The sequence below is a fragment of the Protobothrops mucrosquamatus genome, unplaced genomic scaffold (genome assembly GCF_001527695.2).
Source record: "Protobothrops mucrosquamatus isolate PMUCROS unplaced genomic scaffold, P.Mucros_1.0 scaffold3880, whole genome shotgun sequence".
Taxonomy (NCBI): domain Eukaryota; kingdom Metazoa; phylum Chordata; class Lepidosauria; order Squamata; family Viperidae; genus Protobothrops; species Protobothrops mucrosquamatus.
In genome coordinates, this window is record NW_015389829.1 from 6,987 (window position 1) to 21,188 (window position 14,202).

The following is a 14,202-nucleotide window of genomic DNA, read 5'->3' on the forward strand; positions in this document are numbered from 1 at the left end:
CACTTCTTAAAATATGAGCTTTAAAAACTTGGTCTACTGTCTTATTATAAATTAAATATGCGTGCCAACCAAATAATAGGTCCCATCCCTCAAGGCAAAGTATACTTTTGTTTGTTAAATTAAGCCAATCACTAATCAGTGTTAAAACCACCGTGTCATAATACAATTTTAGATTCGGCGCCTTAAGTCCTCGAGGACTACCTGTACTTGATGGGGTTTGTTAAGGTCTTGTTTGGCCATATATGTGTTATAGATACATGACATACCAACAATAAATGCACATAATAGGTAAAAGCATAGCAATAATTACAAGCATAAAGATCAATACCCATTATTAACACCATCCCCCCCATTCCATTAAATTAATCTGTTAAAGAGTATAGCATCAGTCCCAGTATAAATTCAAATCAGTTGTTCAGTGATGGGAATCTGGCAGCTGAAATGCAGGCATGCCTTGTCAGCAGGAGGGAGAAAGGCAAGACTTTTTGGCTGGTGAAGGCATCAATGTTCTGTAATTCTGAATAGCTTATGTCAGATATGTCAAACTTGTGACGTCACGTGACACATCACGACTTTTCCCCCATTGCCGGCAATGCGGTCGGCGCAGTTTCGGCGTGACGCATCTGGCCTGCGGGCCGGCAGTTTGACATGCCTGGCTTATGTCCTGGAGAGCTCCTCATGAAGTGATTGCAGTCCTCCTCATCCTATTGAAGTCTACTGAATCAAAAAGACAATCATTTGCCATTATTGTAGGGGAGCCAAGCTCCTATTACATACATACACCATACAACTATACCCATTAGCACTAAGCCTGTTGTTGAGTGCCCATCCACATTGTTGTCATTGGGCATTTTCCAGGTCTGTTCCTATAGCTCTCTGTGTCCACTAGCAGGAAAGAAGGCTCTTCTTCCCACATGCAGGGCTCAAACCTTCTGTCTTGGAAGTTTCTGTTGCATAGACTGGGTGATGTGACTGGAATTCAGGATGAGTGGCTTCCCTTCCTTCAATGACCCATGGTTGGACAGGAAACAAAATATTTGTTAAAGAGACTTTAAGAAAATTGATGAGTGTTATAACTGGCTTGAGCTATTTTCAGCTTCAGAATCTGGTAAGTCACCTGGCTTGGATATCAGCATGTTGCCACAGGGTCCAGAAAGATCTGAGGCAGAGGACAAAAGTCCACATCCTATACACACAGTATCGCTGGTGAGATGTAGATTTATCTGTATTTGTTAATTGTTATGCTCACCAGCAACTCAACACCACTTATTTTGTATTTCGGTTCTTACTGTATGTATTTCTATTTTTCCCAGTTTCACCCATCCTGTTCCTTTAATAAAGCATCCAGATCTATGCACACAGTCTGTTTTATTGGAGGACAGGTGGGTTTAGCTGCATGTCAAGGTGCACACAGAGTAACGTGTAGCAAGGACAGAACAGTGAAACATCGATGCTGTGTGTATGGGATGTGCATTTTTGTCCTCAGATGAATGTGTGTCACAGATTAAGCTGGATTCTTCCTGGTGCTTCTGTTTCCTCAGAATGCTCAAGGAAATGGAGTCTGGCTTCCCAGAATGCACTTGTTTTTGGAATGAGGGCCGATGAGAATGGAAATCTTAAAGGGCCGGATCAGTTTCCAAACAATAAAGATTGGTATTTGGCCCCGGCCACTAGATGGGGCCAGAGAACAACAACAATATATACACAAATTATATGCTGCGGGCATGAAATTCCCCACCTGGTATCAACCGATACCACTATTTGAGTCTTCAGATGGTAACTGTTATGTATTGATATCATGAGTTAATGTGTTTTAATTTAAACGTGTCTCCAACTGTTTTGGAGGGAAAGTTAAGTTTAAGTTTGAGCGGGAAAATACCGTTTGATTTGATTGGTCGCCGCCTAGAGGCAGCAAGGATAAATAGCCGTCATGCTGTCGGTTAAGCCAGTTCTGTTTTTGTTGCAATAAATAGCGTTGCATTAAACCGGTCTGGTCAATGCCTCCAGAAAACCCACTACACAATAGTGGCGATGAAGGTGGGATCTTGCTGAAGGAAAGGAATGATGCCTACTAGAGTTGAAGTCACTGGGTATTAGACCAGGCACCAGATCCCTGGTGGGACCACGTCCCTACCCTGCCTGCCAGTAAGCCACACTGGAGGCACAGCGTCCTGAGGGATCCATCCCCAGGATCTAGGCAGTTCATCTCCTATCGCAGCAAGAGAGGCAGTGTCCAAGACCTCACTAAAATACTACCATGGCCAAGTTGGGCAGGCTGAATGAATTTGATATCTCTCACCCAGAACAGTGGAGTTCTTACATCTCCAGGGGGGATAATTATCTGTGGGCCAACCAGGTTAGAGAAGATGGCTTGAAAGCGGCTACTCTACTCTGCACGTGTGGACAGGCTACATTCGACATTGCCAAGAATCTGGTAGTGCCCAGCAAGCATCGAATCAGACTTAAAGAGGAGGCTAAAAGAACACTTCGAGCCAAAGCTGTCCGTAATCGCTTGGCGTCACACATTCGAACAACGGGAACAGAAGTCAGGTGAATCAGCACTTCATCAAGCTTCACGCAACTGTGAGTTCCCTGACTTGGAAGATCATCTAAGAGACAGACTCGTGTGTGGACTGTTGAACAGAGAGTTACAACAGCGCCTATTTGCAAAGGAGAATCTGACCTTCCAAGACGCTCTGAAGGAAGTCATGGCAGACGAGGCTGCCGGCAGAGCAGTGAAGGCTCTCCGGCCTCAGAAAACACATTTCAGCCCCGCAGCAATACATCAGGAGACCACTGAGAGACTGAGTGAACCAGAAGAAATCGATGAGATCAACCAGCTGCAGAAAGAGCCAATTAGACGGCATCGTGCAACAGAACAAGCAATCCTTCCTCTAAACTGCGCTAGCTGTGGAGGGCAACATAAAAGAACTGAATGCAGGTTTCGCACAGCCATGTGCCGTGCCTGCAGGAAGCAAGGCCACATCGCCAGGGTCTGTGGAGGTCACCAGAAAGAATCTAGCCTTGCAGACGTACCTCAGAAAGGTAGATGGGTCCCGGGACAGAACAGGGTTGGATACTGTTCAGGGAGGAGAAGTATTCAGCAGACAGGAGCCCAACACCCCCTCAAAGAGAAGTTGAGACTTCAAGTCAAACTTCAAGGGGTCTCATGTTCTATGGAGCTAGACACCGGGTCAACTCTATCCATTACTTCATACAAGACTTTTGAGTATATTTGTAGACAAAGCAAGAGGCGAGTTCAAATCAAACTGTCAAGCCTCATTCTGACTGATTTTCAAAATTGCCATGTGTCTATTAGGGGTGAAGCCACTGTAAGGGTCAAATTCAAAGAGTTTGAGGGTCCCCTCAGTGTGGTAGTCGTTGGACAGCGTGCCAGTCTCATCGGATTGGATTGGTTCGAAGCCCTGGGCATTTGTGTAACGGGCATCCATCGCACACAAGCAGCTGACCTGGCAGCAGTGTGCCAAGAGTATGCTGATGTGTTCAGTTCTGACCTAGGACAATACAGAGGGGCACCCATCTCCCTAAATCTTGACCCGACAGTCACTCCAATTAGAATTAAACTGCGCAGAGTGCCCTTCACTTTAAAGCCGAAGATTGATGCGGAGTTGGACAAACTAGTGCAACAGGGAGTACTTCAACCCGTGGACAGTAGCATGTGGGAGACTCCCATAGTAACCCCAGTGAAGCCTAATGGGGACGTCCGCATCTGTGCGGACTACAAGTGCACAATCAACAAGGCACTTCAGCAACACGCTTACCCAGTTCCAGTGGTAAGCCACATTCTCGCCTCGCTCCAAGGAGGTCGCCTGTTTGCCAAACTAGACCTCGCACAAGCATACCAACAGCTGCCAGTTGACGATGCCACCGCAGAAGCACAGACAACCGTCACCCACAGAGGGGCATTCCGAGTACGCCGCCTGCAGTTTGGGGTAAGTGTAGCCCCCGGTTTGTTCCAAAGCGTTATGGAACGGACACTGAAAAATATACCTGGCGTCTCCCCCTATTTTGATGACGTCCTGATTGCAGGAGAATCAGCAGCAGTCCTAGCTGAACGTCTCAGGGCAGTGCTTCAAAGGTTCCGTGAGGCAGGGCTAAAGTTAAAAAAGGACAAATGTCAAATTGGGTGTAGACAAACAATCACGACAAGGCATTCAGAGCAGTAAAATCACTGCTATCTTCGGGCTCCGTGTTAGCTCACTTTAACGAGGAACTGCCAGTGACATTAGCTTGTGATGCCTCGCCGTATGGCATTGGGGCAGTGTTAAGCCATCAGATGCCAGATGGTCATGAAGCCCCTATTGCTTACTACTCTAGGACATTATCACCAGCAGAGAGAAACTATGTTCAAATTGACAAAGAAGCTCTCGCTATTGTTGCAGGAATTAAGAAGTTCCATGACTTCTTATATGGGTGACCCTTTACAGTTTTTACAGATCACAAGCCGCTGCTTGGCCTTTTTATGGCTAACAAGCAAACTCCGCAGATCCTGTCACCAAGGATGCTACGTTGGTCAATCTTTATGGCTGCCTATTCATACAGGCTAGTCCATAAGCCCGGCAAGGAAATGGGCCATGCTGATGTACTCAGTCGACTGCCTCTGCCACACACAGATCCAGATCCAGCCCCAGCAGCTCACATCCTGGCAATCCAGGATCTTCCAGAGACACCCCTACACGTGGGAGATGTGGCCGCTGAAACTTCCACTGACAGAACACTCAGTTGCATTCTCAACTGGGTGATGAGGGGGTGGCCAGAAAATAGACCAGGTCCAGAGTTTCAGCACTATGCATGCAGAAAAGATGAGCTGTCAGCCCACAAAGGTTGTGTGCTATGGGGAAGCAGAGTAATTGTTCCACCCAAATTGCAAGCCAGAGTGTTAGAATCTCTGCATGAGGGACATCCAGGCATTGTAAGAATGAAAGCACTTGCAAGAAGTTACTTGTGGTGGCCTGGTCTGGACAAGGACATTGAGGCTCAAGTAAGGAGCTGTCAGGTCTGCCAAGAGACCCATCCAGAAATGCCCCAGGCACCAGTGCACCACTGGGAGACTACGCAAGCCCCATGGTCTTGCGTGCACATTGACTTTGCGGGTCCATTTCAGGGACAGGTATTCCTCATTGTTGTGGACAGTTATTCAAAATGGTTAGAGGTAGTACCTGTCCAATCTATGACTACTGCCAGGGTCATCCAGGAACTGTGTCGGCTATTTGCTACACATGGACTACCGGATGTTATTGTGTCTGACAATGGGGCACAATTCACAGCAGCAGAAATCCAGTTGTTCCTTAATGCTAACATGATTAAACACACCACTTTGGCTCCATTCCATCCAGCTTCTAACGGCCAGGCTGAACGGATGGTAAGGTCCACTAAAGAATCCCTCAAAAGACTGACTAAGGGAGACTGGAACCATCACCTGGCAAACTTTCTTCTATGCCAGCACACAACTCCAAGCACTGCAACGGGATGCAGCCCAGCTGAACTAAGGTGGGGACGTCGGCTCACAACAAAGCTAGACCGCCTCCACCCTGACAGGATAGCTGCTGAAACGGCGCAACCCAAACCTCCCCGGAATTTACAGTTGGGTGAGCATGTTTGGGCTAGGAACTATGGGCAGGGGGCACCTTGAGTGGCTGCTACAGTTACGAAAGTGTCAGGGCCACTACCATATGAGGTGGCTCTGGACGATGGTTGTGTGATCCGACAACACATAGACCAGTTGAAGCGTCGGCAGACAAAGCAGAGCTCAGATGCAGAATTAGAAGGGACAGTAGACACTCATGGCGAAGCTGCTATTCCAGTATTGCCCACACCTGCCGAGACTGTGCTGACCGAGGCAGAGGCACCAAGGATTTTTGCACCACCTCTGCTGTCAAATGACTCAAATGACTATAGCGGCACAGGTCTACCCAGTGCGGACAACCGGCAAGTCGAGATGGAAACCCAAACAGCTTTGTGGCATTCCAGCAGAACTCGCAACCCACCAGTCTACCTCAAAGACTATGTACATCAAGTACACAAGAAGTCATTTTATCCAGGGGGAATGGGTGTTATGTATTGATATTATGAGTTAATGTGTTTTAATTTAAACATGTCTCCAACTGTTTTGGAGGGAAAGTTAAGTTTAAGTTTGAGCAGGAAAACACCATTTGATTTGATTGGTCGCCACCTAGAGGCGGCAAGTATAAATAGCTGTCATGCTGTCAGTTAAGCCAGTTCTGTTTTTGTTGCAATAAATAGCGTTGCATTAAACCGGTCTGGTCAATGCCTCCAGAAAACCCACTACACAATAGTAACCGTGGTGGCAAAGGGGCTCTTGACTTTGTACATTGAGAGCGAAGAGTGGCATGTTCTGGTCACATAGAATGCTACAATGCCAACACTGACATGTCCCTATCAAAGGACAAATGTAAGATGGGGTCACAGGGATGAGATATGGGTCCCCTCATAAAGTCCACAGGAAAGATTAGCTTCTAGCTGCTGACAGGTACCAAGTGGATCCACATCAGTAGGCATGAATTAGGGGCCGTTCCCTGCATCATGTTACTGGAAGAATTTAGTTGGTGTGCCAGGGATAAATCCAGAACAATTGCACGAAAACATTAGATGAGCTGCCATTGCTTTTTTGTTGATATGGCTGTTGATAGAGTGATGTGACTGCAGTTTCTGATGTGACTGGGAACTTGACAGTGATCTAAGTTTGGAATATAAGATCCCATTGCTAGCCTCTCTCTTAGAATTACTGAGGTCATCTGATATATATCCAGCACCATTTTGTAGCAATGGCACACGAGTCAAGTCTGAAGGAATCTGGGCAGAGACTTGGCTTTGAGGTTGGCAGTGTTGTGAGTCCATGCCAGCCAGTGGACCCAGCAGCTGAGTCTGGGGAATCAGAGGAGGAGGAGGAAGAGGGGTTTGGAGAGCCATCAGAGTCAGAGGGAGGCTCTGATGAGTTACAAGACTCACAATCTGATGAAGAGCCTGGCCCCTCCAATTGTGGTCAGGATGAGACACAGCTGTATGGGGAAGATGAGTCAGACTTTGAGGACTCACAGCTGGAAGTCATTAGAGACGCTCGTAAAAGAAGGCAGTTAACTAGAGCAGGTCAGAGGGAGTCAATACGGCAACTCCAAGGGAGGAGGAGAAGGCATTGAGAAGCCACGCCTTGGGGCTGCTTAATAAAAAGGGAAGGTGTGGGCGGTGCTGGTTGCTGAAGGCAACCTTGCAAAGTACTTCATGGGATCATGTTCTGTTGGTATTGCTGGTGACTAATTCCTTGTTTTGCATTGTGTTTCGTGTGGACAATTTCCTCCATTTGGATTGTGTTTTGTTGCTTTTGTTTTTGGACCATTTGACAGGTTTGTTACCAATATTAAAAGGGGTTTTGTTTTCTTCTGAGTCTCCAGCCTATTTCTCAAAAGGGGTTTTGTCCTTGTGCATTTAACAAGGATGGCTATAGGCTGGGACAGAACAGGCACATCACTGCTTTTGCTACTGTGAAGTTACCCTCTGCAATTCTGCATTGGATGAAGAATTTCTATTCATCAGGTATCTGAGATGTTGAACATTCTTCCTTTAGAAAATGCTCTTGCTTGCAAGCCATGTCCACTAGTAAATGTAGATCAGGGGATTTGCCCTTCTGTGAACTGCTTTTTTGTTTCTTTGCATTTGGTTTGGATGGATAAAACTGAATCTTTGGCATACTTGCTGAGAGGGGAGGGGATCCACCTCTGAAACAAGGAAACCAATTTGTTCTGAGGATGCAACAGTCTCTGATGTATTTGTCTCACACCATGTGTTAGGATCATCCTGTGGCTGACTGAATGGAGGTTCCTCTTGAACAAATACCATGGAAGACACTGCAGAAGACTGGTTCAATTGCTCTTTGACCTTTGCTGATGTTTGTGGTGTGACTGTAGGCTGCTGCATCATTTCAGCTGTGGTATTCTCCACAGGTTCTGTGGTATGAATAGCATAGATAAACTCTGGAGACTGTGGCAAGGAGCATGCTATAGCTTGTTCTTTATTGTTAGGTAGGTGTCTCCTCTGTGATCTGAAGGGAAGAGGGGCAACCCAGCTGTCAGTATCATCTTTGACTAATCCCTGCTCCATCATTTCTAAAGTGAGTTTGTCCTCAATAGACATTGCCACCAGATTGTCATCTTTTGTGTTTTGAAAGACTGTGCATCCAAAATGACCTTGGCCACTGTCACAGGTGAGGTTGTCACTAAAGGAGCCTATGAAGGGACAAGGCAAATGGGTAGTATATGGCAATTCCTTTAAGAGGAAGTGGTTGTGGCATGGCTGAAAAATAGAAGGACGTCCATTCTCTAATGTGCTTGCAAGCATACTGTTAACAGAGGTTGGTTTGTGCATGCTTTCTAAATAGACATCTCCTATAATGACCCATCCTAGGTCTAATTTCTGAGCATATGGAGCATTCTGGGGGCCAGTGATCTGAGCTCTGGCTTTGTGGACTCGTAAGATATCTTTCCCTAGGACAGTGGTTCTCAACCTTCCTAATGCCGTGACCCTTTAATACAGTTCCTCATGTTGTGGTGACCCCCAACACCCCATCCAGCTGGCCGGGGAGGGGGGGCAGGAAGGCCGCTCTGCCGGCTCCGCCCAGCCTGATTGGAGAAGCGCCATTCCTCTCCCTCTTTCTCTCTTTCTCTCTCTCTTTCCTCTCTCTCTTTCTCTCTTTCCTCTCTCTCTTTCCTCTCTTTCTCTTTCCTCTCTCTCTCTTCTCTTTCTCTTTCCTCTCTCTCTCTTCTCTCTCTCCCTCTTTCCTCTCTCTTTCCCTCTTTCCTCTTTTTCTCTTTCTCTCTCTTTCCTCTCTCTTTCTCTCTTTCTCTCTGTCCTCTCTCTTTCTCTCTTTCCTCTCTTTCTCTTTCTCTTTCCTCTCTCTCTTTCTCTGTTTCCTCACTTTCTTTCTCTCTCTTTCCTCTCTCTCTTCTCTCTCCCTCTTTCCTCTCTCTTTCTCTCTTTCCTCTTTTTCTCTTTCCTCTCCCCCTCTTTCTCTCTCTTTCCTCTCTCTCTTTCTCTCTCTCTCTTTCTCTCTTTCCTCTCTTTCTCTTTCCTCTCTCTGTTCTCTTTCCCTTTCCTCTCTCTTTCCCTCTTTCCTCTCTCTTTCCCTCTTTCCTCTCTTTTTCTCTTTCCTCTCCCCCTTTCTCTCTTTCTCTCTTTCCTCTCTCTTCTCTCTCTCTCTTTCTCTCCTCTCTCTTTTCCTGTTTCTCTCTTTCCTCTCTCTCTCTTTCTCCCCCTTTCCTCTCTCTTTCACTCTTTCCTCTCTTTTTCTCTTTCCTCTCCCCCTCTTTCTCTCTCTTTCCTCTCTCTCTTTCTCTCTCTCTCTTTCTCGCTTTCCTCTCTCTCTCTTCTCTTTCTCTCTCTTTCCTCTCTCTCTCTTCTCTCTCCCTCTTTCCTCTCTCTTTCCCTCTTTCCTCTCTTTTTCCCTTTCCTCTCCCCCTCTTTCTCTCTTTCTCTCTTTCCTCTCTCTCTTCTCTCTCCCTCTTTCCTCTCTCTTTCACTCTTTCCTCTCTTTTTCTCTTTCCTCTCCCCCTCTTTCTCTCTCTTTCCTCTCTCTCTTTCTCTCTCTCTCTTTCTCGCTTTCCTCTCTCTCTCTTCTCTTTCTCTCTCTTTCCTCTCTCTCTCTTCTCTCTCCCTCTTTCCTCTCTCTTTCCCTCTTTCCTCTCTTTTTCTCTTTCCTCTCCCCCTCTTTCTCTCTCTTTCTCTCTCTTTCTCTCTTTCCTCTATCTTTCTCTTTCTCTTTCCTCTCTCTCTTTCTCTGTTTCCTCCCTCTTTCTCTTTCTCTCTCTTTCCTCTCTCTTTCTCTCTCTCTTTCCTCTCTCTTTTCCTCTGTTTCTCTCTCTTTCCTCTCTCTCTTTCTCTCTCTCTCTCTTATGGCAGCATCATCGGGGGTCCCCGCCGCCCCTGGCCTGGCCTCCGCCACGTCCTCAGCCGAACGGGCGGGGAGGGGGAGCAGGATGGGAGGCAGCGGCTCCGGTGGTGGCGGCGGCGGCACGGCTGCATCGTCAGGGGTCCCCGTCGCCCCCGGCCTGGCCGCCGCCCCCGCCAGGACTCCGCGCTGCCTGGCCTCGCCCTCCACCCATCGATGGAGCCGCGGTAGGGACAGCGTCCGCCCGAGCCGCCTGGGGGGCAGCAGGAAGAAGAAGGAGAGGAGGAGGGCAAGGAAGCAGCCACCCCAGCCGGGACTCCGTGCTGCCCGGCCTCGCCCTCCGCCCATCGATGGAGCCGTGTTGGGGGCTGGTGCTGCGCAGCCCCTGCCAGCCCCTCTGCCAGCCCAGCTGCTCCCCCCCAGGCACCCCTCTTGTCCCGGTGCCCACCCGAGCCACCTGGGGGGAAGCAGGAGGAAGAAGGGGAGGAGGAAGAAGGGCAAGGAAGCCGCCGCCAGCACCGGGCCCCAGGAGGAGGCTCTCCTCTCCTACCATTGCTGCATCTCCTTCTTCCTTCCCAGCAGCCTAGACTCCGGCACGCCTTCCCAGCCAGCGGGGCCAATGGTCGGGCTGGCTGGGGATCGCAGGGGCTGGTCTCCCTTGGGCCGCGGCTTGCAGGAGGGCTGGCCCGCTCAGTGGAGCCTCCAGTGGGCCGCTCCCAGCAGGGATCCCGGGGCTTCCCCGGGCGGCTCCAAGGCCAGGAGGCCCTGGCTGCGCTTCTCCCAGGGGGTGGGGCACCCGGGTGCAGGGCCAATCAGGAGCCCTGCAGGAGGTAAGTCCGCCTGAGAGAGAGAGAGAGAAGGGAAGTGAAAGTGCCTCTCTGTCTCTCTCTCTGCAAATGGCGGAGGAGGCCATGTGGAGACGGATGCGGAGCGGTGTCTTGGTTCCTAAGACTATCGGAAATATGTGTTTTCCAATGGTCTTAGGCGACCCCTGTGGTTGACCCCACAGGTTGAGAACCGCTGCCCTAGGAGCAAGATTATCTAAGCCTGAGGATCAAGCTCTGGTATCAGGTGTGCTATGCAGTTCAAATGTGGGTGATGGATTGCTGCATCTGGTCTAGGGATTTCAGATCTGTGGTAGGGAATCTGGTTGCATTCAATAAGAGTTGGTAAAGTCAGACATGTTTTCCCATCTATCAACTCGATTTGGTAACCAGATGCTCTTCTCCCCACCGTCTCCACAATTCCTGCACAGGTTTTTAAGGAATAGAAAGTGCTGGGGCCTTTAATGCCAAAGCTGTCAAAGAAGGTTGACCTGGCTAAATACCTGTTACTTTGGTCATCTATTAAGTCTATTCTCTTCACTACATGACAAATCTAAACCTCTGGTGGCATTTTGGAAAGAAGATCGCCAGGCTCTGTAGCTTTCAGGACGATCATTAAACTTTTCAAGTCCCTTTGTGACTAACTCACATTGTGCCAAGAACTTGGCAAAGTCTATGGTGGCATGATTATCTGTGTATTGCTATGGTGAAAAAGTGTTGTGTAGTCATACCTTTTAAGAGTCTCTGGTTTCAGCTGGTCCTCTCTATGCTGCTCTGGCACGAAGGCTGATCCTGTAGGATAATTTGCAGGCTCAGGTACCTTGTGTGTGCGTGTGTCATCAGAGGTGCAGCTTTGCTTGGAGCTCTCTCATTTGTAGGCTTGAGGCTTGTTGCTGGCTTGTAGTGGTGCTGTGTAGCATCTCTGGCTTGCTTCTTAAAGGTTGTCTTTTCCATTGAGGTGGGCATTGCTGCTTGGCCTGGAGTGTTGATAGACATACTCTGAAGTGCGTTGCAGAGGATCTTGGAGTTCAGCTTCTGGCCCAAGCATGTTGCTGCGTTTACTGCATTTGTTGTCAGAATATACAGCTCTTTCTAGGGCTTTAACTTCAGCTGTGGCAGCTGCTACTTCTTTCTCTATGGCAAGTCTCTCTAGGTTTGCTTCTTTTTTTTTTTTTTTTTATAAAATTTTTATTAATTTTTCAAATTAAACAACAGATAAAACAAATATGATGCATTTACTTAAAACACAAAAAAAAAGATAATCCTACTCAATACGTTTTCGGAGACGCTCGGCAGTCCCCTCCTTGCATCCACCCTCATTCACTTTCCTCTTCCTTCCTCCCCCTAAACCCACAACCTCTCCTCTTTCCTCCTTTCCACCTCCCTACATCCCATCTCCCTTCTTAACCACCTCATCGAGTGCAGTTTGGGGTACCAGCCAAACATCTCCTCTTTTTAATACATTTCCATTATTTACCTATAATATATAAATACATCAATTTTTATAATTTCTATCCCCTAATCCCCTTCTCCCCTCCCCCCCCCCGGACTTCCCAGAACTGAGTACAGGAATAATCACATAATAATCCAAGTCTAACCAAAACAACCCATTCATAATATAAGCAAGTATAAACTTACTGTATCTCTAATATACAATAATCAACTTAACTATAAACTATATATATAAATTATATATAAAAATATTTATAAATAACAATAATTAATCAAAAGCTNTCTATAAAACATTTTATAAAAATTTTCCCTTAAATTCTGTGCTTGAGTGAACTTGACATTTCTTACCCAAATTGTTTCCCATGTTTCTAACATAATTGGTTCTTGAATATTTTGAGCCCATTTAATCATACAATCTTTAACTAATTCTGTTTCCGAATCAAACTCTATCAAGACACTATATATTCTCCTAATATGAGCTGTACTTTGATCTTTAATCTGTTTTATCAAGTTCACATCTTCCAATGTTAAACCTAACTTTTGATCTATACGCCATCTCTCAACCAACTGGCAATATAAGAACCAGGACTGGAGAACATTATCTTGTCTCAATTCATCCAATAATTTAATTTGCCAGTCCTGTCCCCTTAAAATAAGTAAATCCTTATAAACAATTCCCTCTAGTTTAACTCCCCTTGTAATTCCTTGTATTGCATGTTCCGGAATAGCCCACATTGGGATTTTAAAACTTAACTTATAATAATACTTTTTCCAAACTCTCAAAAGTGCAATTCTTAAAATATGAGACCTAAAAACATGATCAACTTTTTTATCAAAAAATAAATAAGCATGCCATCCATAAAATAAATCCCAACCTTCAAGAATCAATATATCTCTATTAGTTAAGTTAATCCAATCACTGATCCAAGTTAAAACCACCGCGTCATAATATAATTTTAAATTTGGGGCTTTAAGTCCCCCTCTTTCCCGTGCATCTTGCAAAATTTTAAATTTAACCCTCGGTTTTTTTCCCTGCCAAATAAACCTATTGACACCTCTTTGCCACTCTTCCAGATTTAAATCCTTTTTTAAAATAGGTATCATCTGAAACAAAAAAAGAAACTTAGGAAGAACATTCATTTTAACCACTGAAATTCTCCCCAATAATGATAACTGTAACTTTTTCCACTCATTTAAATCCTTTTGAACTTTTATCCATAACTTATCATAATTATTTTTATACAATTTAACATTAGAGGCAGTAATATAAACACCCAAGTATTTCACCTTTTTCACTATTTCAGAACCAGTTAGGTTACTTAAAGTCTCTTTATCTTTCAAAAGCATATTTTAGATAATATTTTAGTCTTATTATTATTTACTTTAAATCCCGAAACTTTCCCATACTGTAACAAAATCTGTATCAAGTTTCTTGCTGAGTCGATCGGTTGCGATAAGGTAAAAACCAAATCATCAGCAAAAGCTCTAAGCTTATAGTCATTCTTGCCCAAAGTTATTCCTTTTATGATTGATGATTCACGAACCTGAATTAGTAAAATCTCCAAAGTCAATATAAACAATAAAGGTGATAATGGACATCCTTGCCTCGTACCTTTCTCAATTTTAATTAAGTCTGTCAACCCTCCGTTTACTACCACTTGTGCTGATTGTTGTTGGTAAATAGCCTTTAACGCTGATAGAAATCTGTCCCCAAAATTCATTCTATCCACCAGTCGTAATAAAAATTGCCAGTCCAGCTTGTCAAAGGCCTTTTCAGCATCCAAGAAAATAAGAGCCGCCGAGATTTGATTATTTTTGTCCAGATATTCCAACAAATTTACAACTTGTCTGACATTATTCTTCATATATCTACCATTTATAAATCCAGACTGATCCACATGAATAATCCGTTTCAATACTTGCATTAGTCTATTAGCTAGGATTTTTGCAAAAATCTTATAATCCGTATTCAATAAAGATATTGGCCTATAATTTTTAGGCTGAGTC

The 14,202-nt window shown here is 45.7% G+C and overlaps 1 pseudogene; it reads left to right on the forward strand.

Annotated features, from left to right (window-relative positions):
- Window positions 1-2,031: 2,031 nt before the first annotated feature.
- The window catches only part of LOC107298324, a 72,954-nt pseudogene continuing 60,783 nt past the window's right edge, over window positions 2,032-14,202 (forward strand).